Source organism: Macaca mulatta, chromosome 4 (assembly GCF_049350105.2).
Source record: "Macaca mulatta isolate MMU2019108-1 chromosome 4, T2T-MMU8v2.0, whole genome shotgun sequence".
Classification (NCBI taxonomy): domain Eukaryota; kingdom Metazoa; phylum Chordata; class Mammalia; order Primates; family Cercopithecidae; genus Macaca; species Macaca mulatta.
This window is the reverse complement of record NC_133409.1, coordinates 44,776,276-44,803,652: the sequence shown is the minus strand read 5'-3', so window position 1 is coordinate 44,803,652 and position 27,377 is coordinate 44,776,276. Positions and strand designations below refer to the sequence as shown.

The 27,377-nt window shown below is 37.2% G+C and overlaps 1 pseudogene; it reads right to left on the bottom strand.

Moving 5' to 3' along the window:
- Window positions 1-13,644: 13,644 nt before the first annotated feature.
- On the bottom strand, window positions 13,645-26,191 carry LOC144340606 (activating signal cointegrator 1-like; annotated as a pseudogene).
- Window positions 26,192-27,377: the final 1,186 nt, after the last annotated feature.

The following is a 27,377-nucleotide window of genomic DNA, read 5'->3' as shown; positions in this document are numbered from 1 at the left end:
ATGGGATACATGAGAGGTTTTGATACAGGCATGCAATGTGAAATAACTACATCATGGAGAATGGGGTATCCATTCCTTTAGGCATTTATCTTTTGAGTTACAAACAATCCAATTACATTCTTTATTTTTAAGTATACAATTGAGTTATTATTGACTAGAGTCACCCTATTGTGCTATTAAATAGTAGGTCTTACCCATTCTTTCTATATTTTTTGTGCCCATTAACTATCTTCACCTCTCCCCAGATCTCCACTGTCCTTCCCAACCTCTGGTAACTATCCTTCTACGCTTTATGTCCATGAGTCCACTTGATTTTATTTTTAGACCCACAAATAAGTAGGAACATGTGATGTTTGTCTTTCTGTTGCCTAGCTTATTTCACTTAACATGATGGTCTCCAGTTCAAACCATGTTGTTGCAAATGACTGGATCTCATTCTTTTTTATGGCTGATTACTACTCCATTGTGCTTATGTACCACATTTTCTTTATCCATTCATCTGTCGATGGACACTTAGGTTGCTTCCAAACCTTAGTTATTGTAAACATTGTTGCAACAAACATAGTAATACAGATATCTGTTCCATATACTGATTTCCTTCCTTTGGGTATTTACCCAGCAGTGGGATTGCTGGATCATACAGTAACTCAATTTTGAGTTTTTTGAGAAACCTCCAAACTGTTCTCCATAGTGATTATGCTAATTTAAATTCCCGCCAACAAGTGTACAAGTGTTCCCTTTCTTTCTTTTCTTTTTTTTTTTGAAATGTTCCCTTTTTCTCTATGTCCTCTGCAGCATTTGTCATTGCCTGGTTTTTGAATATAAGTCATTTTAACTGGAGTGAGATGATATCTCATTGTAGTTTTGTTTTGCATTTCTCTGATGATCAGTGTTGTTGAGCATCATTTCATGTGCCTGTTTGCCATTTGTATGTGTTCTTTTGACCAATGTCTATACAGATCTTTTGCCCATTTTTAATTGGAATAATTAGATTTGTTTTCCTGTAGAGTTGTTTGAGCTCCTTATATATTCTGGTTATTAATCCCTTGTGGGTAGGGTAGTTTGCAAATATCTTCTCCCATTCTGTGGGTTCCCTCTTCACTTTGTTGACTCTATACTTTGCTGTACAGAAACTTTTTAACGTGATGTGATCCCATTTGTTCATTTTTGCTTCAGTTGCCTGTGCTTATGGGGTATTGCTCAAGAAGTCTTTGCCCAGACCAGTATCCAGGAGATTTTCTCCAATGTTTTCTTGTAGTAGTTTCACAGTTTTAGGTCTTAGATTTAAGTCTTTAATCCATTTTGATTTGATTTTTTATACATAGCAAAAGATAGGGGTCTAGTTTCATTCTTTTGCATCTAGACATCTAGTTTTCCCAAAACAATTTATTGAACAGACTTTCTTTTCCGCAGTGTATGTTCTTCATACCTTGGCAAAAATGAGTTCACTGTAGTTATGTGGATTTGTTTCTGGGTTCCCTATTCTGTTCTATTTGTCTATATGTCTGTTTTTATGCCAGTATCATGCCGTTTTGGTTATTATAGCCCTATAGTATAATTTGAAGTCAGGTAATGTGATGCCTCCAGTTTTGTTCTTTTTTGCTTTGGCTATTCTGGGTCTTTTGTGGTTCCATATATATTTTAGGATTTTTTTCTATTTCTGTGAAGAATGTCATTTGTATTTTGATAGAGATTGCATTAAATACATAGATTATTAATACTTTGGGCATTTTAACAATGTTGACTTTTCCAATCCATGAACATGGAATATTTTTCCATTCTGTGGTGTCCTCTTCAATTTCCTTCATCAGTGTTTTGTAGTTTACAATACAGAGATCTTTCACTTCTTTGGTTAAGTTAATTTCTAGGTAGTGCCTTTTTGATTTATTTTTCACATTGTTCACTTTTGGCATATGAAAATGCTACTGATTTTTGTATGTTAATTGTGTATCCTTTAACTTTACTGAATTTGTTTATCAGTTCTGATAGTTTTTTTGTGGAGTCTTTAGTCTTTTCCAAGTGGAAGTTCATATCATCAACAAGCAAGGATGGTTTGACTTATTTCTTTTCAATTTGGATGCCCTTTGTCTTTCTCTTGTCTGATTGCTCTAGCTAGGACTTCAAGTACTATGATGAATAACAGAGGTGACAGTGGGCATCCTTGTCATGTTGTAGATCTTACAGGAAAGGCTTCCAGCTTTTCCCCATTCGGTATGATACTATCTATGGGTCTATCATACATGGCTTTTATTATGCTGAGGTACGTTCCCTCTATAACCAGTTTTGTTTGTTTGTTTTTGTTTGTTTGTTTGTTTTTGACAGAGTCTCACTCTGTTGCCCAGGCTGGAGTGTAGTGGCGTGATCTCGGCTCACTGCAAGCTCCACCCCCCAGGTTCACACCATTCTCCTGCCTCAGCCTCCCAAGTACCTGGGACTACAGGCGCCCACCACCACGCCTGGCTAATTTTTTGTATTTTTAGTAGAGACGGGGTTTCACTGTGTTAGCCAGAATGGTCTCGACGTCCTGACCTTGTGGTCCACCTGCCTCGGGCTCCCGAAGTGCTGGGATTACAGGCATGAACCACTGCGCCCAACCTGTTGTGGGTTTTTTTTTTTTAATCATGAAGGATGTTGAATTTTATCAAATGCTTCGTCATTATCAATTGAAATGATCATATAGTTTTTATCCTTCATTCTGTTGATATAATCTATCATTTGATCGATTTGCATGTGTTGAACCATGCTTGCATCCCAGGGATAAATCCCACTTTTTCATAATGAATGATCTTTCTAATGTATTGTTAAATCTGGTTTGCTAGTATTTTGTTGAGAATTTTTGCATCAGTATTCATCAGAGATACTGACCTATAGTTTTCTTTTTTTGATGCGTCTTTGTCTGATTTTGGTATCAGGGTAATATTGGTCTTATAGAATGAGTTTAGAAGTTTTCTTTTCTGCTCTACCTTTTGGCATACTTAGAGTACTATTAATTCTTTTTAAAATGTTTGCTAGAATTTAGTAGTGAAGTCATAAGGTTCTGGACTTTTCTTTACTAGAAGACTTTTTATTATGGCATCAGTCTCCTTACTTGTTATTGGTCTATTCAGGTTTTGAATTTCTTCCTGGTTCAATCTTAGAAGGTTGTATGTGTCTAGGCATTTGTCCATTTCTTCTAGATTTTTCAGTTTATTGATGTATAGTTTCTCATAATAGCCACTAATGATCCTTCAAATTTCTGCATTATCAGTTATAATGCCTCCTTTTACACCTCTGATTTTAGTTATTTGGGTCTTCTCTCTCTCTCTCTCTCTTTTTTTTTTTTTTCATAAGCTAAAGGCTTGTCAATTTTGTTTAACTTTCCAAAAAACCAACTTTTTGTTTCATTGATCTTTTGTATATATTTTTTTCAATTTCATTTATTTTTGCTTGCTCTTTCCTATTTTTTTTTTTTTACTACTAATTTTGGGTTTTGTTTGCTTTTGCTTTTCTAGTTAAGATACATTATAAGATTGTTTATTTGAAGTTTTTCCTCTTTTTTTATGTATGCATTTATAGCTATAAACTTCCCTTTTAGTGCTGCTTTTGTTGTATCCCATAAGTTTTGGTATATTTTATTTCCATTATCATTTGTTTCAGGAAATTTTTCAATTTTATTCTTAAATCCTTCATTGATCTACTGGTCATCTAGGAGCATATTGTTTAATTTCCATGCATTCGTATAGTTTCTAAAATTTCTCTTGTTACTAATTTCTAGTTTTATTCCATTGTGGTCAGAGAAGATGCTTGACATTATTTCAATTTTTGAATGTTTTAAGACTTGTTTTGTGACCTAACATATGGTCTATCTTTGAGTATAATCCATGTGCTGAGGAAAAGAATGTGTATTCTGCAGCTCTTGGATGAAATGTTCTATAAATATCTATTAGGTCCATTTGGTCCATAGTGCAGATTAAGTCCAATTTTTCTTTGTTGATTTTCTGTCTGGAAGATCTGTTTTTGGACATCTTATAAAGATCAGCTATAAGCTGATTTGGAGAAATCTTTATTCAAGTCCTTTGCCTATTTGAAAATTGTATTGCTTCATTTTTGTTGTTGAGTTGTAGGAGTTCTTTATATTTTCTGAATATTAACTCCTTATCAGATATACGGTTTGCAAATATTTTTCCCATTCCATATGTTGTCTTTTCACTCTCTTGGTTTCTTCCTTTCTTGTGCAGACTTTTTCAGTTTGATATAGTCTTATTTATCTATTCTTGCTTACACTGTCTGTGGACCTTATATGCAACAAATCAATGAAAATCCAAAGTCATGAAGTTTTCGCCTATGTTTTCTTCTAGGAGTTTTATAGTTTTATGTCTTACATGTAGGTCACATATCTATTTTGAGTTAATTTTTGTATGTTGTAAGGAGAACAGCCAACTTTATGCTTTGCATGTGGATTTTTCAGTTTTCCTAACAGCATTTGTAGAAGAGACTTTTTCCCACTGTGTAACCTTGATCCCCCTGTTGAAGATTATTTGATCATATATCCAAGGGCTTATTTATGAACTCTCTATTCTGTTCCATTGGTCTGTATATCTGTCTTTATGCCAATACCATACTTTTTATTACTGTAGCATTGTAATATATTTTGAAATCAGGAAGTATGAGACCTGTAGCTTTGTTTTTCTTTGTAAACTTGTTTTGGCTACTTAAAGTTCTTTAAAATTCCATGTAAATTTTAGGATTTTTTTCTACTTCTGTAAAAAAAAAAAAACTTCACTGGCATTTCGATAGGAATTACACAGAATCTGTAAATTACTTTTGGTAGTATAAACATTTTAACAATATTAATTATTTCAATTAATGAACACAAAATATATTTTTCATTTACTTATGTTTTTTCAAATTTCTTTCAGCAATGTTTTGTAGTTTTCCATGTATACATCTTTCACTTCTTTGGTTAAGTTCAATTATAAGTATTTTATTATTTTTGATGCTGTTATAAATGAAATTTCCATGTATACATCTTTCACTTCTTTGGTTAAGTTCAGTTATAAGTATTTTATTATTTTTGATGCTGTGGTAAATAGGATTGTTTTCCTAAACTCCTTTACTGATTATTCATTGTTAGTGTACAAAAACACACCTGATATCTGCATGCTGATTTCATATGCTGCTACTTTGCTGATTTTTTTTTTTTTTTTTTTTTTTTTAGATGAAGTCTTGCTCTGTCACCCAAGCTGGAATGCAGTGGCCTGATCTGGGCTCACTGCAAGCTCTGCCTCCTGGGTTGATGCCATTCTCCTGCCTCAGCCTCCTGAGTAGCTGGGACTACAGGCACCCACCACCAAGTCCAGTTAATTTTTTTTGCATTTTTAGTAGAGACGGAGTTTCACCATGTTAGCCAGAATGGTCTCGATCTCCTGACCTCATGATCCGCCCACCTTGGCCTCTCAAAGTGCTGGAATTACAGGCGTGAGCCACCATGCCCGACCTCGTTTATTACTTTTAACAGTTATTTTATAGAATCTTTAGGGTTTCTATTTATAAGATCATGTTATCTGTGAACAGCGATAGTTTTACTTTTTCCTTTACAATTTGTATGCCTTTATTATTTTTTCTTAATCAACTGATCTGGCTAAGACTTCCAGTAATATGTTGAATAAAAGTGGTGAGAGTGGACACTTTTGACTTGTTTCTGAGCTTAGAAGGAAAGGTTTCAATTATTCACCATTGAGTATGAAGTTAGCTGTAGGCTTTTCATATATGGCCTTTATTACACTTAGGTAATTTCGTTCTGTGCTCATTTTGTTAAGTGTTTTTATCATGAAAGCATGTTGAATTTTGTCAAATGATTTTTCTGCATCAACTGAGATAATCATATGGTCTTTGTCTGTTATTCTGTTAATGTGGTATATCATATTGATTCATTTTCATATGTTGAACTATCCTTGCATTAATTCAAGATGAATCCCCCTTAATCATGATGTATAATCCTTTTCATGTGTTGTTACATTTGGTTTGCTAAGATTTTGTTGAGGTTTTTGCATCTATATCCATCAAAGATATTGGTCTACAGTTTCCTTATCTGGAAGTATTTCTGTCTGTTTTTGGTATCAGGGTAACACTGGGCTTATTGAATAAGTTTGGAAGTGTTTACTCCCACTCTTTCATTTTTTGGAGGTTTGAGGAGTGGTGTTAATTATCCTTTAATTGTTTGGTAAACTTTTCCAGTGAAGCTATCTGGTCCTGGGTTTTTGTTTACTGGAAGGTTTTCATTACTAATTTAATGATCTTGTTGGTTATAGTTCTATTCAGATTTTTTATCTCTTCATGATTCAGTCTTGACAGGTTGCATTTTTCTAGAAATGTGTTTATTAATTTTAGTTTATCCAATGTGTTGGCATACCTAAATAGGCTTTTAAAACCAAAATTCCTGCTACTGGCAATATTTGAGACTATTTGTACCATGACATCATCAACATTTTATATTTTTTACATTTTACATATTTATTTTTACTTTTATATTTTTTAATTTTTACAGTTTTAACTGATGAAAAAAGTAGTAATTTTGTGACACTACTTTGAGCAAATGTGAACTGTTTTTTTGGTTTTTTTTGAGACCAAGTCTCACTCTATCGCCCAGGCTGACTTGCAGTGGTGTGATCTTGCCTCACTGCAAACTCCGCCTCCCAGGTTCACGCCATTCTCCAGCCTCAGCCTCCTGAGTAACTGGGACTACAAGTGACCACCACTATGCCTGGCTAATATTTTGTATTTTTAGTAGAGACGGGGTTTCACCATGTTAGCCAGGATGGTCTCGATCTCCTGACCTTCTGATCCAACCACCTCAGCCTCCCAAAGGTTTTTTCTTAATATTTGCTCCAAATGTCCTACATGAAAATCATCACTTTATATAGAAATGAGAGAAGGTGATAATGGTGCTGTACACATACCAGGAAATGGCTTTTGAACAGTGCTTAAAAACGTATTTTTTGGGTATCAAATTTTCCTAAGTTACCCTCATCGAGTGCACTTTCCCAAGAACGCTTTTCCAAGTAGAAGTGAAGCAGAAAAAGTAGCTTTCTGGCAATTAAAAGGTGAATTATGACATAACAGATAACACAAATCAAATAAATTTCACTTGCTCTTAAATTATAGACACACATAAATTTATACATAGTAAACTCCTTGTCTTTAACTGCGATGCACTTTTGTTAGAATTCTTTTGTCTGAGTCAAGAGACCTAACTAGGCAATATCAGGAATGGAGTCACTATGGATCATGCACAGAGTAGATAATCCATAGATGATCTTTTAAAAACTATGTTTATACACTTAAATAAATATTCATATGCAGAAAGAGAAGAAGGAAAGTGGAAGGCACATCTTTAAAAGTACATATTTATAAATTGAAAATATATCTTCAGGTCTAGGGGAAACTACCAACTATGGTAGCATGAGGTCAGAGAAATCTTCTCTTCATAAAGCAAGTATAAAACAGGACAAAATTCTTTGTCTCTACTAAAAATATAAAAATTAGCTGGGTGTGGTGGTGCACACCTGTAGTCCCAGTTACTCGGGAAGCTGAAGCAGGAGAATTGCTTGAACCAGGGAGGTGGAGGTTGCAGTGAGCTGAGATCATGCCACTGTACTCCAGCCTGGTGACAGAGTGAGACTTTGTCTCCAAAAAAAAACAAACAAACAAACAAACAAACAAAACAACAGGACAAAATTGTCATAAATAACCATATCAAGGATCTGTGAAGTGACCGAAAAGCAGACTACAAATTGAGAAACATTTATTCTAGAAAATTTCTAGAGCTCTTGGTTAAAACAATTGGTGCTTGTGAAGTTCTTGCCTGAGGATATTTCCATCCATGTTCTTCTCCCTGACTCATTTGATGATCAAAGCAGGTTGAGCAGAAAATCAGCAGCTTTAGCAAATATTATAAAGAAAAACAAGGAAAGCCCACAACTTTACTAGTTTGAGATAATGGTCTTATTTGGGGTAAGAAGTGCACAGACAGATAGTTATATGTGGAGATCCTGGAAAAGAGAGCACCATTTACAGGCTATGGAAATGTTCTGACTCCTCATGTTTGGCTGGGAAACTACAGGTATGCACAGGGGAAACCTGAGAGAGCCTAGTTAGAAGTTAAAACAAAAAATGACTTGAAAAAGAGCTGATTTCGAATATGATCCCCAAACCACATGCATATTGATTTTCAGAAGGTAAAACTCTCATGGACTGGGGGTATTTGAGTACAACCTTTACCCAAATCATTGGCTGACCACAGACACAGAGATGACCCCTAGTCTAGTAATTTAGGATAAAAAAAAGTATATTTTTAAAAAGCAAAAATAAGAATAAAAAGCTAACTAGAGATATCAGCAGCTCCCCATTTGGGGAGACATTTTGTATTTTAAGTCCAGACAAGGTACAAAAAAAAAAAAAATGAAAAAAGCAGAAAAATCAGAACTCAGAGTTGGAATATTATCTATTACAGTCTATAAAATGTCCAATTTTCAACCAAAAATTACTAGACAATCCAAAAAACATGTGACCCACACACATGGGAAAAAAGTGGTCAACAGAGGCTGACTCTGAGGGGCACAACATTATCACAACAATGACTCAGTGAATAGGGACTCTCAGTAGAAAAATGCATACTATTTTAAAAAGACGAATTTTAGAAATCTAGAATTGATAAAGAAATAACCAAAATGAAAAATGCCTAAGATGGGCTCAACAGCAGATTGAAGATGACAGAACAAGAATCAATAAGCTTGATGATCAATTAATAGATATTTATTCTAAAGAATAGAGAGAAAAGTGAATACAGCCTCAGAGACTGGTTGGTAATGTTGAGCATAACAGCATTCATTTAATGAAATTATTAAAAGCATAGGAGAAAAAGAAAAAGGCTGAGAGCCCTGCCAGTTTATTGAAGAAATTGACAAGTTGATCCTAAGAATTATATGGAGATCCAAAGGACCTAGATTAACAAATCAATTTTTAAAAATAACAAAGTTGGAAGACTTACACTAACCGATTTTAAAACTTTCCATAAAGCTACAATAATCAAGATAGTGTTGTATTGGTCTATGAAGAGATATAACAATCAATGAAACTAAACAGACAATCAAAAATAAACTCTTACTTCTATGACTAATTGACTTTCAACAAAGATACCAAGATAATTCAATGAATAAAGTGTAGCCTTTCCAACAAATGGTGTTGAAACAGTTGGATGTTTATGTTTTAAAAAATGTAAATGTAAACCTTAGATAAAAGTTAACTAAAAATGTAAGAGCTAACACTATAATCTTTATGATCTTTTGTTAGGCAAAGACTTCTTAGACATGACACCAAAAGCAAGATCCATAAAAGAAAAACATAATAAACTATGATATCAACAACTAAAACTTATTTTTCAAAAGACACCATTAAGAAAATAAAAAGACAAGTCACAGACAAGCTACAGATATATGATTTGATTATGTGAAAATTATATATCTTATAAAAGAGTTTTATATATACAGAAAACATAAAGAACTCTTGCAACTCAATAATACAAAGAGAAAAAATAGTTTAAGATTTAAGTAGATATTTTAACAAAGAAGACATTCAAGTGACTAATTAGCTCGTGAAAAAATGCTCAACATCATTAGTCATTAGAGAAATGCAAATTAAAACCACAATGAAATGCACTGCACATCTACTGGAATGGCTATAATCCAACAGACTGATAATACCAAGCATTGATGAGGATGTGGAAAAACAGAAACCCTCATCGATTGCTGATGGGAAACTAAATGGCATAGATGCTTCAGAAAATAGTTTGATAGTTTCTTAAATAGTTAATCACATTTACCATATGCTATGATTTAAGTGTGTTGTCCAGAATTCATGTGTTGGAAATTTGGTCCCCAGTGTGGTAGAGCTGGGAGGTGGGGTCTTTAAGAGGTGATTAGGTCATTAAGAAGGATTAATATGGCTGGGCACGGTGGCTTAGGCCTGTAATCCCAGCACTTCGGGAGGCTGAGGCGATCGGATCACGATGTCAGGAGATTGAGACCGTCCTGGTCAATATGGTGAAACCCCATCTCTACTAAAAATACAAAAATTATCTGGGCGTGCTGGTGCATGCCTGTAATCACAGCTACTCGGGAGGCTGAGGCAGGAGAATCGCTTGAACCAGGAAGTCAGAGGTTGCAGTTAGCTAAGATCGTGCCACTGCACTCCAGCCTGGCAACAGAATGAGGCTCCGTCTCGAAAAAAAAAAAAAAGAAAAAAAAAAAGGACTAATACAACTCTTACAAGACTAGATTAATTCTCAAGGGACTGAGTGAATTTGACGGACAGGATTAGTAACCACAAGAACAGGTTATTCTAAAGTGAATCTGCCCCTACTGCTTTTTCCCATTTACATGTGCCCACTTATCCTTCCTCTTCTCCATCATGTTCAATGCAGAACACGGCCCTCATCTAAACCCTGACCAAATGTGGTCACCCAATTTTGGATTTCCCAGCTTCATAAACATTAGCCAAAATAAATCTCTTGTTGTTTTGAGAAATTGCCCAGTCTCAGATATTCTGTTATAGCAACTGAAAATAAACTGACACCATATAATCTAGCAAATTTTACTCCTAGATACCTATCCAAGAGAATAGAAGGCATATGTCCACACAAATACTTATATGTGAACATTCATAGTGGCACTATTAATAATAGACAAAAATTGGAAATAACATAAATGTTCATCATTTGGTGAACAGATAAAATATGGTATATCTATTCAATGAAATACTATACAGCAATAAAAATGAATAAACTTTTGATATATCTACAATATGAATAAACTTAAAAAAATTACACCAAGTGAAAGAAGCCATGTACAAAAAATATATAGTGTAACACTTATCTTATATAAAATTTTTGAAAAAGACAAAACTATAGAGACAGAAAGCGGATATTGGTGGCCTGAAGCTTAATTTTGGAGTGGTGATTGACTACAAAAGGGACTAAGATATTAACAATTTTTTGATGATAGAAGTACTTTAAAACTGAATCGTTGGCTGGATGTGGTAGCTCACACATATAATCCCAGCACTCTGGGAGACCAAGGCCAGTGGATCACTTGAGGTCAGGAGTTGGAGACCAGCTTGGCCAACGTGGTAAAATCCCACCTCAACTGAAAATACAACAATTAGCCAGGCGTGGTGACACACACCTGTAATCCCAGTTGCTTGGGAGCCTGAGGCAGGAGAATCACTTGAACCTGCCTGGGAGGCAGAGGTTACACGCCACTGCACTCCAGCCTGGACAACAGAGTGAGACACTGTCTCAAAAAAAAAAAACTGAATTTTTGTTATGGTTGTACAGTTTATAAAATTCCTAGAAATCACTAAGCCATACTTACAGTGAGTAAACCTATACAGTGAGTAAATGCTGTATTAAATTGTGTATTTCTATAAAGTTATGTATATACAGTCGGCTTTTGAGTAACATGGATTTGAACTGCACTGATGCACTTGCACAAAAGTTTCCTATAAAAGTTACACTGAGTGTGACTTCTCCTCCTGCCTCCCTTCCCACCTCCTCCAGCTCTTCTGCTTCTGCCATCCCTGAGACAGCAAGACCAACCCCTCCTTTTCCTCCTCTTCCTCAGCCCATTCAATATGAAGACAATGAGAATAAAGACCTTTATGATAATCCAGTTCTACTTAATGAATAGCAAATACATTTTCTTTTTCTCTTCCTCATGATTTTCTTAATAACATTTTCTTTTCTGTAGCTTACTTGATTGTAAGAATGCAATATATAATACATACAACATACAAATATTTGTTAATGGACTGTTTATGTTATCAGTAAGGCTCCCAATCAATGGTAAGCTATTAGTAGCTAAGTTCTGGGGAAATCAAAAGTTATACCCATATTTCTGACTGCACAGGAGCTTGGTGTCCCTAACCTCTACATTGTTCAAGGGTCATGTGTGTGTGTGTGTGTGTGTGTGTGTGTGTGTGTGTTCATTGTTTGTTAATGATCTTTTTGTTTTCACATTATCTCAAGGTAAATTTTAGAAATTCTACACTCTGCACTTCTAATTCTGTGTCTCAACCCCTTTCAAAGATTCATGACAATAGTCATCACTATAATCTTCCATTTCTCTACTGCTTGATCCACTTCTTGCACTTTAAAGTTGAGGCATCTCCCTTGCATAAGAAAAAGGGGATTCACCTACTACCTGAGAGACAATTTGAGTATTAATATTTTTTCATGTATTTCTGATATTTGTAGGATGGTATCATCTTAGCACAGATTTGAAAAGGTCTTAAAGAAGTATTACCTAATTTAATCTATAAACAACAATGAGTTTAGTGAGTAACCGAGGTTATATTAAAATTTGGGTCTATCTGACTATATACCTCTTGCTCTCAACCAGTGTCTTATACAGCACACTCCTCTTCCTCTTTTCATGTTTTGCCATGATCTTACTTGTATTTTCCCACGTCAAAAGAAAGATGAGAGAGAAAATTTTTCATCTAGAAACCCACAAGATTGTAGCCTCACTAACCTGCAAATAATAGGAAATACCCTGAACTTTTTTTCAAATAGTTTTTTTATAAATAATGTATTAAGGCTGGGCCCAGTGGCTCACATCTATAATCCCAGCACTTTGAGAGGCTGAGGCAGGCAGATCATGAGGTAAGGAGATCGAGACCATTCTGGCTAACACGGTGAAACCCTGTCTCTACTAAAAATACAAAAGATTAGCCTGGCGTGGTGGCAGGCATCTGTAGTCCCAGATACTCAGGAGGCTGAGGCAGGAGAATGGTGTGAACCCAGCAGCTGGAGGTTGCAGTGAGCAGAGATTGCGCCACCGCACTCCAGCCTGAGCAACAAACAGTGCGAGACTCCGTCTCAAAAAATAAAAATAAAAACATAAAAAATAAATAAATAAATAAATAATGTATTCAAAGATTTTGAGCCACTACATAAATAAGAAAAATATACAGATTTTCTTATACTCCTTATACTCCTTAAGAAAAATATACAGATTTTGATAAGAGTTTAAATTCTGAGAGATTCAAGCCTAATGCCAAGCCTTTAGATTTCTACTGCTTCAATTCCAAAAAACTAGTGGATGGCAATTTTAGTGTACCAAACTCCACTGTGCTGTATGGTTTCTTTTCTCCTGAGTCAGAAATCTTTATTCTGCTTCATTTACCCTTTCTTTGCTCCTTAATGGATCTTGCAATCCAGTTTCCAGATTTTTTTGTTTCCTTTAATAGGAAGCTTCACAACCATTTCCTGAGGACTTTTGCAGATGAAAACAAGTGGAGAACATGATTCTTCACTGATGTCTGGAAACTGCTCCTTAAATTGCCTCTGAAACAAGCAATTAGGTCCAGACAGCCCAAAAGACAACCTGATGGATAGTCACTGGGGAATTCCACATCTTTCCCATGAAGAAGATGATACGTAACCTGGAGTTCTGAGACTTCTTGAAGGCAGAGGGAGGTTTTGGCTACGACTGCTATCCAAAGTTGTCCTCTGTGGGAGATATACCAGGATCTGCACTCCATCATTTTCTAATCCCTCTAACAAGCTGAGAAACCCAGGCCTGATGTATAGAGAGACATGAGCCACTGTCAAACCTCCCTGAAAGTCTTGGTCCTGGATTCACAAGAAGTACTGAAATGAGTTGAATTCCAGTCCCAATCCTGCTGAATGGAAAGCCTTATTCTGTGAGGCTGCACCTGCATGGTCAACCCACTGGGGAGGGGACTGGTATGTGCTGAGATTTACCAGAACTCCCAAAGGCTCTTCAGGAGATATATAAAATGGGGTCAGTGTCTCATTCAAGGTTTCCTTAGCAATGGCCTGTATTGTCTCGTCTAGTCTGCTGTGATATTCTGCTAATGGATTTTCTTCTTCCAGGATCTTCCTGCTGTAAACTCAATGGTGACCTTCTTAGAGAGTCAAGAGGCATGTCGAAGTTCTCTCAGCTCCTCTTCTTGCTTCTCATTTGGTTTCCCACTCAAGTTTGGAAAACCACTGGTTAGAGTCACTGGCAAAAAAATCTGATCAGCATCAATGACTTGGGTCCTTTGAAAACTAGCTCTGTGCAACTCTAACAGCCTGTCTTTGTGCTTGATATCCTTCTCCAGACCAGACATAATTTGAAATTCTCAATGACATAGAAAGTCCTTGGCAGAGTTGTCCATCTTTCCAGAATTCTCCATCAATGGCATAAGCTTCTTTAGCAGTTTCTGGCTCTCATTTGACTCATGCTGCAAAATATCCTGTTCTTCATGAGTACATACTGTTGTGACACAGAATAAGCAAGGGCTGGCACCCTCTTTTTCACAAACAACAGGCCCACAGATCAGACAGCTACTGATGAGCTTGTACTTCTGGCCCAGGCAATCACAAGGATGGCAACCCGGGAGCAGACTGCAAGCCTGTGGGTCCCTCTCTTGTGTGTAAATTGACAAACTTTGTCTTACTCTTAAAGGAGTTGCTGTTCTCTCATGCCTTGGGCAAATTAAAAGGTGTTTTACCTCTGCAGTTGTGTCAGGTTCAGCAAATACAGGAACTTCCTGTCTGTCTCTCCCTTTCCTCCTACCCAGCTTTAGCTGGTCCCTTGATTTCTGCCCATCTAAAGTTTCATCTTTTTGGAAGCACTGTGCATGATCTCCTTGCTGACATCCAGGCTGAAAGTTTTCCCCAACTGCTGGGTGCACCGTTGCACCAGTGGCTCCTTGGATGCTGCCCCAGCCACTGCCATCTTTCCCAGACAGAACCAGCTGGGCTTAAAGCTTGTTTTTTGATATAATTGAGTGCAAATATACAGTTTTTTTGCTCCGGAGGCCAAATTTTAACCTGAGTGAGTTAATATTCAAGTTAATTTCCAAACACCACAAACTAAGCACAACCTCAGCGAGAATTTAAAAAGACTAGGCGAATATCTTACTAATTTACATAGTTGCAGTATTTTGTTATGTACAATTGAATTTCTCAGGAAAATTTTTTAATGTTGTATAAGAGTCTTGTGAAGTGGATATCATTAGCCTTGTTTTACAGATGTCAGAAAAAAAAAACCATGGAAGTAAATGGTAGATTTGTTTCCCAATTTCAAATACACTCTTCTTAAAATTAAATTGTTAAATTGATTTAATGTTTACCTTTGAAAAGTTGGGTAAATAATAATGACTCCTTCTCTACTGGAGTATTAAGAAGGTTGAAATATCCCTCTTCTGCACTTCAACTCTAGGTTTTGACAGCAGAGAAGCTGTTTATACTGGAACATCTGGCAAAATCTGTTCGTTGTCTCATATCCACAGTAGTGTGACCAACAGAGACCCAGTAGTATCTGGTCACTCCAAGTAGACTGTGTTGATCAAATGTTATTATCTTGATGTAGCTAACATGGAAATATAGCACAGTTACAAGCCCAGGAGGCTTTTTGGGAATGCCATTTATTTCCAAAAAAATGTTAAAGGCAAAATTTACCATGTACTGTAATTTCTTATTAAAAACAAATACAGACCTGTGTCAGTTAATGAAAGGGATGCATTCTAAAAAAATGTATCATTAGGCAATTTCATCATTGTGCAAACATCAGAGTGTACTTACACAAACCTAGATGGTATAGCCTACTACACAAGTAAGTATATGGTATAGCCTATTGCCCCAAGGCTACAAATCTATAAGGCATGTCACGGTACTGAATACTGAATCCTGTAGGCAACTGTAACATAATGGAAATACTTGTGTATCTAAACATATGTAAACATAAAATGGTACAGTAAAAATACAGTATTATGATCTTATGAGACCACTGTCATATGTTCACACTTAGTGACCAAAATGTCATTATGCAGTGCATGCACTGCACAAGTCAACTCTCTCAATTGAGAAGAGTACTTAGAAAATATAAAAATCTCCACTTGCCATTGGACTGATTATTTGTTTGTTTATTCAAATGCTCTGGTCTTCTTTAGACACTGCCTATTAATATTTGAGTATTTCGTAAGTATATACAATTTTATATCCTTTCTCCAGTTGTATGGCCAGCTTGTGCCTCACACAGACCTGTAAAATCCATTATTTCATTTCATCCTTTCAACAGGAATGGCTATGACAGAATGCAGTCACTGAGATAGACTTTCCTGTTAGATTAGGAAACTCAGGGTCAGAATATTAGTTATTTGCTCAAGTGCTTATATTTCTCCAAAGAGGCATAAATTAGTGAAGTCTTCACTTGACAGTTACAATTAAGGAATGATGTATTACTTAAGCTGGCAAATGATTATTCTATAAAATAAAAATCAAAGCAGGACATTGAATAATGAAGCTGAAAACCAGTTTGCCTTGCCATAGACATTATTTTAATTACTTGTTTTACTTATTTATCATTATTAATGGCTCTATTATTGGAGAAATTGAAATGTGCCAAATATTTACTATATATTTTACATGTATTATCTCACATGAGTTTATTCTTCCTATGAAAGAGTATGAAGATATGGTTATCCACATTTTAAATGAGAGTTACCTAAGATTTTAACAGGGAGCTTTTTCAAAATCACATGACCAATAACATAATAAAATCAGGATTTCAAGTGTTTCAGATTCTGAATAAATTACTTCTAGCCAGTAAGCAATAATATATCAAACACCAGAGTTCAAAACACCACACACCTATGTGCACCATCCACATACTTTTGTGCACATGTATGCACACACATCTAAACAATATAGAAATGTCAATTGTTTGGTATGTGAAATGCCTTTTTTTTTCCTTGATGTTTTATTCCCCAAGCAGGCATAGCTGCTTTAGAATTATAATGGCTTCGCTCTAGGAGACCCATGGTACAAGGGACTGCAAAGACTCTAAAGGAGTTATTTCATTCCATAGGGACCATATTATGCATGTTATGAATGTTTAAGATAGAGTGCACAGTCTGTCATGTCAACTCTCATCTACTTCAATGACAGATTATTTTTCTTCCAGCACTGGTGGTTTGAATATATCAGCTACCAAAAAAGAGGACATTTTTCTTGGAGTTTAAACACACACAAAAATCATGATAGAACCACAAAACAGAATTCAAGTAGCATTAAAACTCTGACTTAAACCCACAAAAGCAAAGAAATGTAACTTTAGCCAAACAATTCAATAAGCATCACAGTCCTTAATTCACCCTGGATAGACAGTACTAGTTACATACAACACACACAAACTTACATTTGTGGAATATTATTACGTGCAAGATACTATGCTAAATGTTATACATGAATTATCTCATTTACTCTTCACCATAAGCTTGTGAGATAACAATGATGATTACTACTTTTTTCAGTATGAGAAAACTGAAGCTCAGAAAGGTAACATTAACTTGTTCAAGGGCACTCAGGGCACTCAGCTAGAAACAGACAGAGCTGGGATTCCGACATAGGCTTCAGAAACTAAGCTCATAACTTCCACGTCTATGTACACATATAACGTATTTGCATTAAAGCAGAGAAACCAAATTTTAGCACTAGGGAAATTCAAATTTACATGAAGCAAACATCAAAATGTCCAGAAGTCAATTTGTATGACAAAATATTCAAAAGATGATATTCATTCATGAAACATATTCAGGCTTCTAAAAAATCTTTGCTAGACTCTCGCTTCACTAGATGATGTCTTCAAATAACATTTGTCTATTTTTGCTTGAGGCTCTTGCTGAGATTAAAACAGTAGGGGGTGGGGGTGGAATGTTTTAAAAGGTTAAAGGAAGTATGTTTTCTAGTATACTTTAACCTTTTTGAAAATGGAAAGCCATATTTGATCCATTTGTGTCCTAGATTTATGTTGGCAAACAACTCTCGTCACTTGAGCCAACTCTAACCAACCCATGCACCTTGAAATTAATCCTGAGATCATGCCCAGAGTACAGTGATTGATTAGCATTGTCTGTCATGGCAGGGGCGTGGCAGCATGCATGACCTGTATTTGACAGCCCTGCCCTAGACAAACAAATCCACCCCTCCTGAAATATACTCCAGAGAAGTCTGTGTCTTCAAGCAGGCAAAGTAGAAGGGAGGGAGGGAGGAAAGAGGGAAGAAAAGGAGAGAGGAAGAGAAAGACAGGAGGGAAGGGAGGGAGAAAGGAAGGAAAGGAGAGAGGCAGAAAGGAAGAAAGGAGGAAAGAAGGTAGATAGAAGGAAGGAGGGCAGGAGGAAGGGGAGAGGGAAAGAAGGAAGACTTAGGACAACTGTCTTGATAATTGGTTAAAGGATAAAGGAGTAAATTTTGACCTGAAATGTCCAGACTGATTAGCTCCATGGATAAAACTGACTTGGTAATGGTTGAACTTTGCACATATTTTGTTTTTGTATCACCTATCCATCAAGTATCTCCTTACTCTCCCACATAAGCAGCACACCCACCCTTGCCACCATAACTGGACTCAACTATTTCCCGGTCCATATTTCCCTTCTCCTTTCCCTCTCTGTTGCTATAGTTCCTTAGTTCACATCATGCCTCCTTGATGAATCCTGCCACAGGTGGCCTAGGGCAAGATCTTAAAGGTTGTCTCTCAAGTGACCCCAAAGGGCTTCATTGTGGTGATTTTACCACAATTCCCAGGGAGTCCTTAAAGCTCTACAGATGAGGACACCAAGGTCACCTAGCTGGTTGGTGACAAAACTGGTGATTTAAACTCAACTTTTCCACATTTCAGATGTGCCTGATTATCACCTCCTAACCTGCCCAATATAATCCTTTTCTAGCAACTGGAATATTGGGCTTTATTCTCTAATCCATCCCTTTACTGTCTCTTTCTCTTTATTCACTGGCCTTTACATGTGAATAGACTATCTCTCCAGTGAGCCTGGGAAAGCTCCATGGGCTGAATTCTTGGAGAAGCAGTGTGAGTTGGGGAAGAAAAGCAAGGTTAGCCATCGGAAGACTGGGCCTCCACTTCTGGCTCTACAACATTCTAGCAAGGTAACCCCGGCTAAGTCATCTCTCTGAAACTGAGTTTCCTCATCCATAAAGTGGGGTGAATAATTACCTATTCTATTGCCCAGGGTTGTTCTAAGGACCAGTAAGGTGTTGTGTTTGCAAGCAGTTGGTAATTTATTAAATACTATATGCCTGGAGGCACTGTTACATTCCTTTTATGCCCTGCTCAGCCTTAGTTTCGCAGAAGGGGCAGATCTGGCCTCCTGGACTTTTGTACTTCAGCCTCACAAATGCTATTCCCTGAACAGACGTTACCCCTGAACAGACTGGGCTTTCCCTCCGGATCCCATTCCCTCTTCCTCACTCCACAAAACTCTGCACAATATAAATATGACCACTGATATAATATTGGTGAGGCATTTATTTTGTTTTCTAGCCTCTGTCAATGTTGACATTCATAAAGAAGAAGGATTGTTTTAATACTGACTTCATACTGTGTGGCATATGATGAAACAGCACTGCTGCCGTTTATAACTTTATTCTGAAGAAAATGTAGTCCCGTACCTGCCAACATCTGAAAGCTATAAATAGTGAGAAAAATCGGGAAGCCTAAAAACTCCATTGAAATGTATTGGATTTGGAGAGTTTCTTGGATGGCCAGAGTGGAAAAATATTTTGCTAAAAAATAGGGAGTGTTGCTCCGACTGGCATACAGGCAGACGGTTTAGTTAGTATTTACCCAGCCTGTGGCAAGGGAACACTCAGCTGTTTATTTCAGTGGAGGGGATGTTGGTAGATGCTGTTTGTCTAGTCAGAAATGCCCTTTGAGACTGCAAGGCTACCTGTGACCAATTTTCAACTAAATTTATCTTTGGACTTTGTGTAAGTAATCCAGCCTTCACCAAATCCATTTGGTTTTCTGTTTGACCATGTCACAGAATCCTTACTAAAAATCTCCCAGCTTAGGCCCACAATGATGGCTTCTGGTTATTCAGCCAAAGCTGAATTTGAGACTGAAATATGAGCTCTGGATAAGTAGACTGAGTTTTGTTTAATGTAGGAAATAGCTATCACTTATTAAATAAAATAGACTGATATTTAACCAGTCATTTTCGAACCTCTTTGCCCCTTGCTCCATGGTAGAATAAATAACACATACTATTATTGACCATTGATCATGGTAACTAGCTTCATTTCATGAAAGCAATTTATGTTTTACTTTATTTCTTACTTGAAAGTGCAGCTAAGGTTTTTAATAACTACTTTCATTGCCGTTCTGACACTGACATGGTGAACACTTGAAAAATGTATTATTTTTCACTTTCAAGCACTGCAAGTGCATGTTCTTTTGACAAAACACAATAGTTTAAAGGACAGAATGACTGTAATAAAGGGCAAAAATGTGTTTCTCAAATTGTGATTAAATAGCAATTACTCTTTGTTAATCAATTTTATTTATTTTCCTTGGCATTCATTTTCATGTGTAATCCCACAGTGTTTTGGGGGCATTATTATCAAGCTGCTCAGATTGAAAGATAGATAGCTCTTTTGAGCCTGGCAAAATACTCAGGCAAAGACTATATCTCCACGACAGTTCACAAATATTTGAGTAGGGTAAAAATCAGGCATAAAGATTTGTGAAGCAGGGCTATGATTTTTTTTAACCTATTGTTTGTCTTATATTCCCGTTTATCTCCACATCCTTGTTTCTGCATAATTAACCATTTATTTTCTCTAAAATCCCATGAACAGTCATTATTATCCCATTTTACAGATGATAGAATTCTAGCCAGGGGAAATAAGATCCTAGCGCAGGAAGTTGCATGGCCAGGATTTACCCCCACACCCTCCCGTGAGTCTGACTCCCATGCCTGGGCTCTTTCTGCCAGGCCTCAGAGTCTCACAAGGGCAGGAATCTGCAGCCCAAGCTTCCTGTCAAGTTGACAAATGTGTTAAATTCAAAGATAAAAGCCTCCATGTTAGGCTGTCAAGGGGTCAGTTCACCTGGGCCTTAGCATCCTCCTTAGCTCTATTCCCATACAGAAGCTCTTCTTGAGCTCGTTGCTGCAGCAACAGAATTCAAATGTAGCGGGGAGCTACCACTACAAAGATTTTGACAGTGGGGCTGAAGCATATGTAGAATGGGCCCTGCTTCTGCAAGTCCCAGGGAGCTCAGTGTAACTTACATGTGGTGGCACCACACCAGAGTATCAAGGCATCCTAATGAAGAGCTACTGTCTGGTGGAGAATGTGCAGAGAAACTACTCTTTGGGACTAATCCATGTAGAAGGATTGGCAATTCCACACAAAAAGAAGAAGGTACACACTTCAAGAAAAAGAAATGTGGGGAATCCAGAATGAGAACAGCACTAAGGCAGATGCTTTTATTTTCCATTTGCTGTCAATTTGTCTCCTATTACTTTTCTAGTGAAAGCCTCATACTGTTAGTTTCAGTATTAAAAAAGAATAATCTTTAAACACTTAAGATTGTTTTTTCTAGACACTCATCATTGGAAGTTTTAAGATTATAATCCAGTATCTCTTCAGCTACATCAAAAACAATAATTAATAATAATAATAAATAATGATTCTGCTATCCAAGAGTCAGCCATTTATTTCGTTGCCTTAAATATCAATACCAAGAACCAAATCAAAGTCAAATATATTACCAGATGCCATTGTTGTCTAAGTCATGGAAACAGAAAGAAAGCAATGTGAAAATCTACAAAGAGAAGAGAAAAAGAAAGTGAAGAAGTGGGTACAGAATCACAGATTGGAAAGTAGCAGAACACCATAGAATATTTTGGTCTTGGAGGCCAAGTAGATCTAAGCTCAAATCCCAGCTAAGAAACTTGAAAGATCTCGAGTATTCAGCAAATTATTTCACCTGTCTAAGCATCAATTTCTTCACTAATAAAAATAATATCCATCTCATAGAGATAGTATAACTAATAAAGAAGAAAGAGTGGCAGATTTGATAATGATGTCTACTAACCTAGAAGAAAATATAAAATATCATCTTGTCCAACTCCCCTCCAGTATAGAAATCCTCTTTTTAGCATCTCTGTTTGAGAAAGGCCACCTGCTGACGATGGACTGTACAATCTAACAAAATGGCCGTTCTCTCCATAGCTATACTTATAAGAAATTTATTCTTAAAATTAAGCCAAAGTTTACTTCACTCTAACTTCAAAATAATAACAATTCTTAAAAGGTGGGACCGAGACCTGTCATGATGCACCATTGGGAACTACTCTCCACCTGTTCTGGAGGTCATCCTTGTCTCAGAAACAGCTACTTGGTCTTTGGTCCTTGGTCCTCGTCTCAGATATGGCTGCTCTGAGACTGACAATCACCTCAGTCCCTGAGACTTTTCTAACAAGAAAAGTTCACAGGTCGTCCTTCTCCCATCCTGTAAAAGTGTGCAGTTCATTTGTATTAGTTTTTTCCACCTACAAAAGTCATAACGAGTCAAAGCAGCAGCACAGTTTGAAAAGCATAGGGGGAAAAAAAGACTGAAATATTATTTCTACTGTTAACATGTTGGTGTCCTTCTGCTATTTTTCTTCCATGCATGAATATGTATTTTTCAGCAGAATGGTATCATGCTACATACATCAGTTTGTAGCCTTCTTACTATGTTCAGATAATTAGAAGACAGAGATACTAGGCTCAGAGGCTCATCATCTTTCAGGATACTGTGACAACAGACTGGTAGAGAAGTGAATAAATTAGACACCCCCTGTATAATCAAATCAAATTATAATTCAAAGATCCAGTATTCTACCCGTGAATCTTCATTACTGTTTGTAATCTTAAGAGTGCTTTTTAAACTTGTAAAACATTGGGAGTTTTTCAGGTTTATCTAATTAAATAGTAATTAATGTCAAAGAGGCATATTCTCATATTCATCTATAATATCTAAATGTCTGTCATATTCTCTGCTAAAATACAGAGACACTAAGACCCTGTGTTATACCTAGAAATACTTGTCTAATAGCTTCATCCATAAAAGAGAATTGGGTTAGTTTTGTAATCTCGGGGATTATCAGTGTATCTTGGTTGTTTATTCACAATAAGACAAGGCAATGTGGATAAGCAGGCCTAGGAACATGACCCAACAACCAGATGTGACAGGCCCTGGGAGAGTCTGGCTCCCAGGAGAGGTTCAACAGGGAAAGTGGGGTGTGGTGTCCAAGGCCTGCAGCAACTCTAATGTCCGCTCAAACATAATGACTGGGAACTTCTGGGAAAAGGACTTCGTTAGAATCATCTCTGTGTTCCTATGGCATCCCATGGAGAGTGGCATATCATAATAACCCTTCATGTTATTGTGTGCCTGTTCTATTCCCCACTCCGCTCTAGTCATCTTACCTGTGTAATCTCATTCAACACTCACAAAATCCCAATGAAACAGGAGTTGCCAACCACATTGTAAAGATAGGGAACTAAAACCCATGGAAACAATTAGTTCGTAGCCATGTAGCACAGAAAGTATGGAGCAAGCATTCACTGATTTGTTTTATTTATTGAGTACCTACTACATACCAGAAACTGTCTACGGGCTGAGGATAGAGACCCTGCGCTCATGGTACTTACATTCTGGGAGGTCAAGGCAAGGGAAATAAACAAAGTCATCAAATAAATGCACAAGGTAATTCTAGAGGATATTAAGTGTCACAAAGACAATACAGCACCATAAAGTGCCAGGAACTAACTGGTAGTGGGAGAAGAGGACTGATTTAGACAGAGTAGTCAGGAAGGTTCCCCCAAGAAGAAACTTTAGCTGAAAATTTCATGAATAGAACAATCCAGGAATGTGATGATCTGAGGGAAAATAGTGTAAAGGCTGGGAGACAAGAACAGACCTGACATGTTTAAAAAACAGAAAGAAGGCATATTAAAAAAAAAAAAAAAAAGGTAAAGAGTGGTGTGCAATGATGACAGAGGTAGGCAGTGACCAGATTATCTAGATCCTTACAGGTCGTGGTAAAGAGTTAGGATTTTATTCTAAACATGGTGAAAACTTTGTGGAAGGTTTGAAACAAGAGAGAAATATGATCTGATTTATAACTTTTCGAGATAAAAAGCACAGTCTTACTCCAAAGCCCAGGCTCTTAATCCTGGGGTAATGATGTGTTTTGAGGAGTTGGTGTCCAAATAATATGGAATAAAGGAAAAATAATGGCATAGTTCAAGAAGAAGAAATGAGCCCAATGTGTGAGAAGGGAACTGGAATTCATAGTAAGCATAGTGAATAAGGACAGTCTGCATTGGACGGATGGATTGCTCAGAGGTTCCTGGTCCCAGCCATCAATCAAGGATCCAGACCCTAGGAGGAGTCATCTGACCAAAGCAAGCCAGCAACCAGCTCCTGGATGGACAAATGTACTGGGAAGATTATCAGAACAGGAAGAAGAGGGAAGTGGATAACGAAGAAGCCCAGGATTTGTGGGTACTCACAGAAAAAGAAAGGGAAGAAAGCCTCAGGATGAGGAACTTGGAAAATAGAAAATACAGTTTGGGGACTGACAGGCAAACTCTGTGATCAGCACTGCCTTTTCTTCTGATCCAATTAGCTTCCAGGAAATACTGTGTAGAACTTGCAGACGTTCACATTCTGTTTGATGTAGGTAGTGCTGCATCTCTGGGTGAAATAAAAATGGGGGGGAAATTTCTTACACTGGGGAAACAAGAAAATACAAGGCAAAGGAAATTGGGAAGGAAAAAAGCTCCAAGTTTAGCATGATTTTTTCTCATTAACCTCTGGTTCTTATTAATCATCTCCTTAATTTTCTCAAGGCACACATCATGCTTATTTAATTGACTGTTATAAAATTTTGCAGGATTACTGAAGTTACAACCATAGGTAAATTGAGTGCTATAAACTCAATGTATTTTCACAAAGCTAATAAACTTGTTCTCCCTTTTTTATCTTTTCTGCTCTGTTTTCTCTCCCGTTTTCTGTGTCTCTCTCATTCCTTCATTTTCTCTCTCCCCCTTGCTCCCTCCTTTCCTCTTTGTATGTTTGTATGTACATAAGTTAAATAAAATAACAAAAAAGTTTTCAGGGAATCAGGATGAACTGGTATTTTCTGTGAGTTTATCTTTTATATTTCTTTGAATATGAGAGCAACATTTGCCTTTCTCTAGGTTTGAAGCACATTTTAAATTATCCAGAAATTCTTTTTGAAAAATCACTGAAAAGAATGTCTGCTCCGTGGCTCACTGGCATTTTCTGTAAGTTCTTTCATTATTTGGTTATAACTCACTTGGATCTGAAGACACGAAACCATTTAAATCAACCAGATAGTGGGTTCCCTCACTATCTCTCATGGACTTGTGTTTCAGTTTCTTCTTGATGATGTTTCTTTTGTTCTATTTCATTTGAAGAGCCTTGCTGGAGAACGTAAAAGGAAAATAGGAGCTGAGGAGTTCTGCTTTCTGTGTGTCATCTGTTAACATTGCACCATCTGCCCTGGGCAACTGGCCTATTCCTTCCTTGTTTTTCTGGGTAGTAAATAGATTTACTCAAAGGAAAAAAGAAAGGGGAGAACAAAGGGTGTGCTGCATCAGAGGTGGGGGATGGGAGTGGAATGACACCCATTGGTGCAAGATCACAGGCTGCTTACCACATGCCACTGTTAGACCCCAAATCTACTTGCTTGCTCCCATATCTGTTAAGGCCTCTCTGCACAGCTCCCACCAGAGATTTTTAAGAGAAAATAGGGGTAATAATGGACAGCAGTTGGCTTTATCTGTGACTGCCATAACCGCCATAGAGAGAGATCAGTCTTCATCATCTTTAGCTTTCAAAACCTGACTCACGCAACTCTTCTGTGCAACCTTCCTTTCGCCAGTACCCCCCACTTGTGTAGATCTCATTCCCAAAACTCAGAGCCAATCCTTCTCTTCTCTGTGCTGCATCTGTAGGTTGCACAGATGCTACTATTAGCCTCATCACACTGCAACATACTGGTTTTTTTTTTAATATCTATCTCTTAGTTGACTGATTAGTGTGCAAATTTGCTAAAACTGCTATACCAAATTGTCATAAATTGGGTGGCTTAAACAAAAGAAATGTGTAGTCTCACAGTTCTGGAAGCAACAAGTCCAGATCAAGGTGTCAGTAGAGTTGTTTTTCTGAGAACTGTGAGGGAGAACCTGTCCCATGTCTCTTTCCTCGCTTCTGGTGGTTTGCTGACAATCTTTGACATTCTTGGCGTCTAGAGGCATCATCCCGATCTCTGCCTTCATCTTCACATGACATTTTCCTGATATGCATATCTGATTCTTCGTGTGGCATTCTTTTTGTAAGAATGCCAGTGGGATTAGGGGCTCACTCAACTCCAGGATGACCTCATCTTGAATTTTAACTGCAGTGACCTGATTTCCAAATAAAGTCATATTCCAAGATACTGGAGGTGAGGACTTCAACATATAAATTTTGAGGGGACATGATTCAACCCATAGCAATCAGGTTCCATGTTTAATTCATGTCATACTTGACATCTACTACACTGCCAAGTCTTCGCCTGAAATCCAAGGCCCTCAAAAATATACATTTAATTGGCTTAAATATCTCTTCCACTTTCAGTATAGATGCAGGCCAAATTGAGTATATGCGTTAAATTTTTCTTTCTCAGAGGTAGCACCGTTAGGAAACCAGAAAAGCTCTGAAAACAGAAAAGTCTCTGATCTCAAGAGCCTTATTCTATTTTATGATTTCTTGATGGTGCTACCTCTTAGAAAATGAGTGTGGTAAATACTACAATGGCGTGAGCCCAAGGTATAGTGGGAAGCCACAGGCCATAAAGATTGAGCTGAATCTCCAAAGGTAAGGTTGGTCCCCTGCTATGCGCCGGATAATGGGCTGGATGTACATTTAGTCTCCTAAATGTGACAATGTACATCCAGCCCTTATCTGGCGCATAATAGGGGACCAACCTTTTGCTTTGACTCTCTTGGCCTAACTCTTGAAGAATGAGGCCCATGAAACTTAAATCACATTCATTCTGCAGATCCCTGCAAAGACAGATTTCCTGCTCCTCCTTCAGTTCACTTTATCCTCTAATAGAATTCAAGAATGATGCAATGTAGATGTGAACAGGGCACAAGACTCTCTTAAAGAGGCTCACAGTCTGGTGGGAGAACGAGTGTGGCAAATATTACAATGGCATGAGCCCAGGGTACAGTGGAAAGCCAGAGGCCATAAAGATTGAGCTAGATCTTCAAAGGTAAGGAACAGTGAGCCAGGTGAGGAGGTGGGCAAAGATTTTCTAGACATTAGGCATAACATTACAGAATTCCAGAGGTCAGAGAGCAGCAAGCCATACCAGCATCTTAACTCATTTGGGCCACTATAACAAAAATGTCATAGACTGGGCGGTTTAAATGACAAATATTTGCTTCTCAAAGTTCTAGA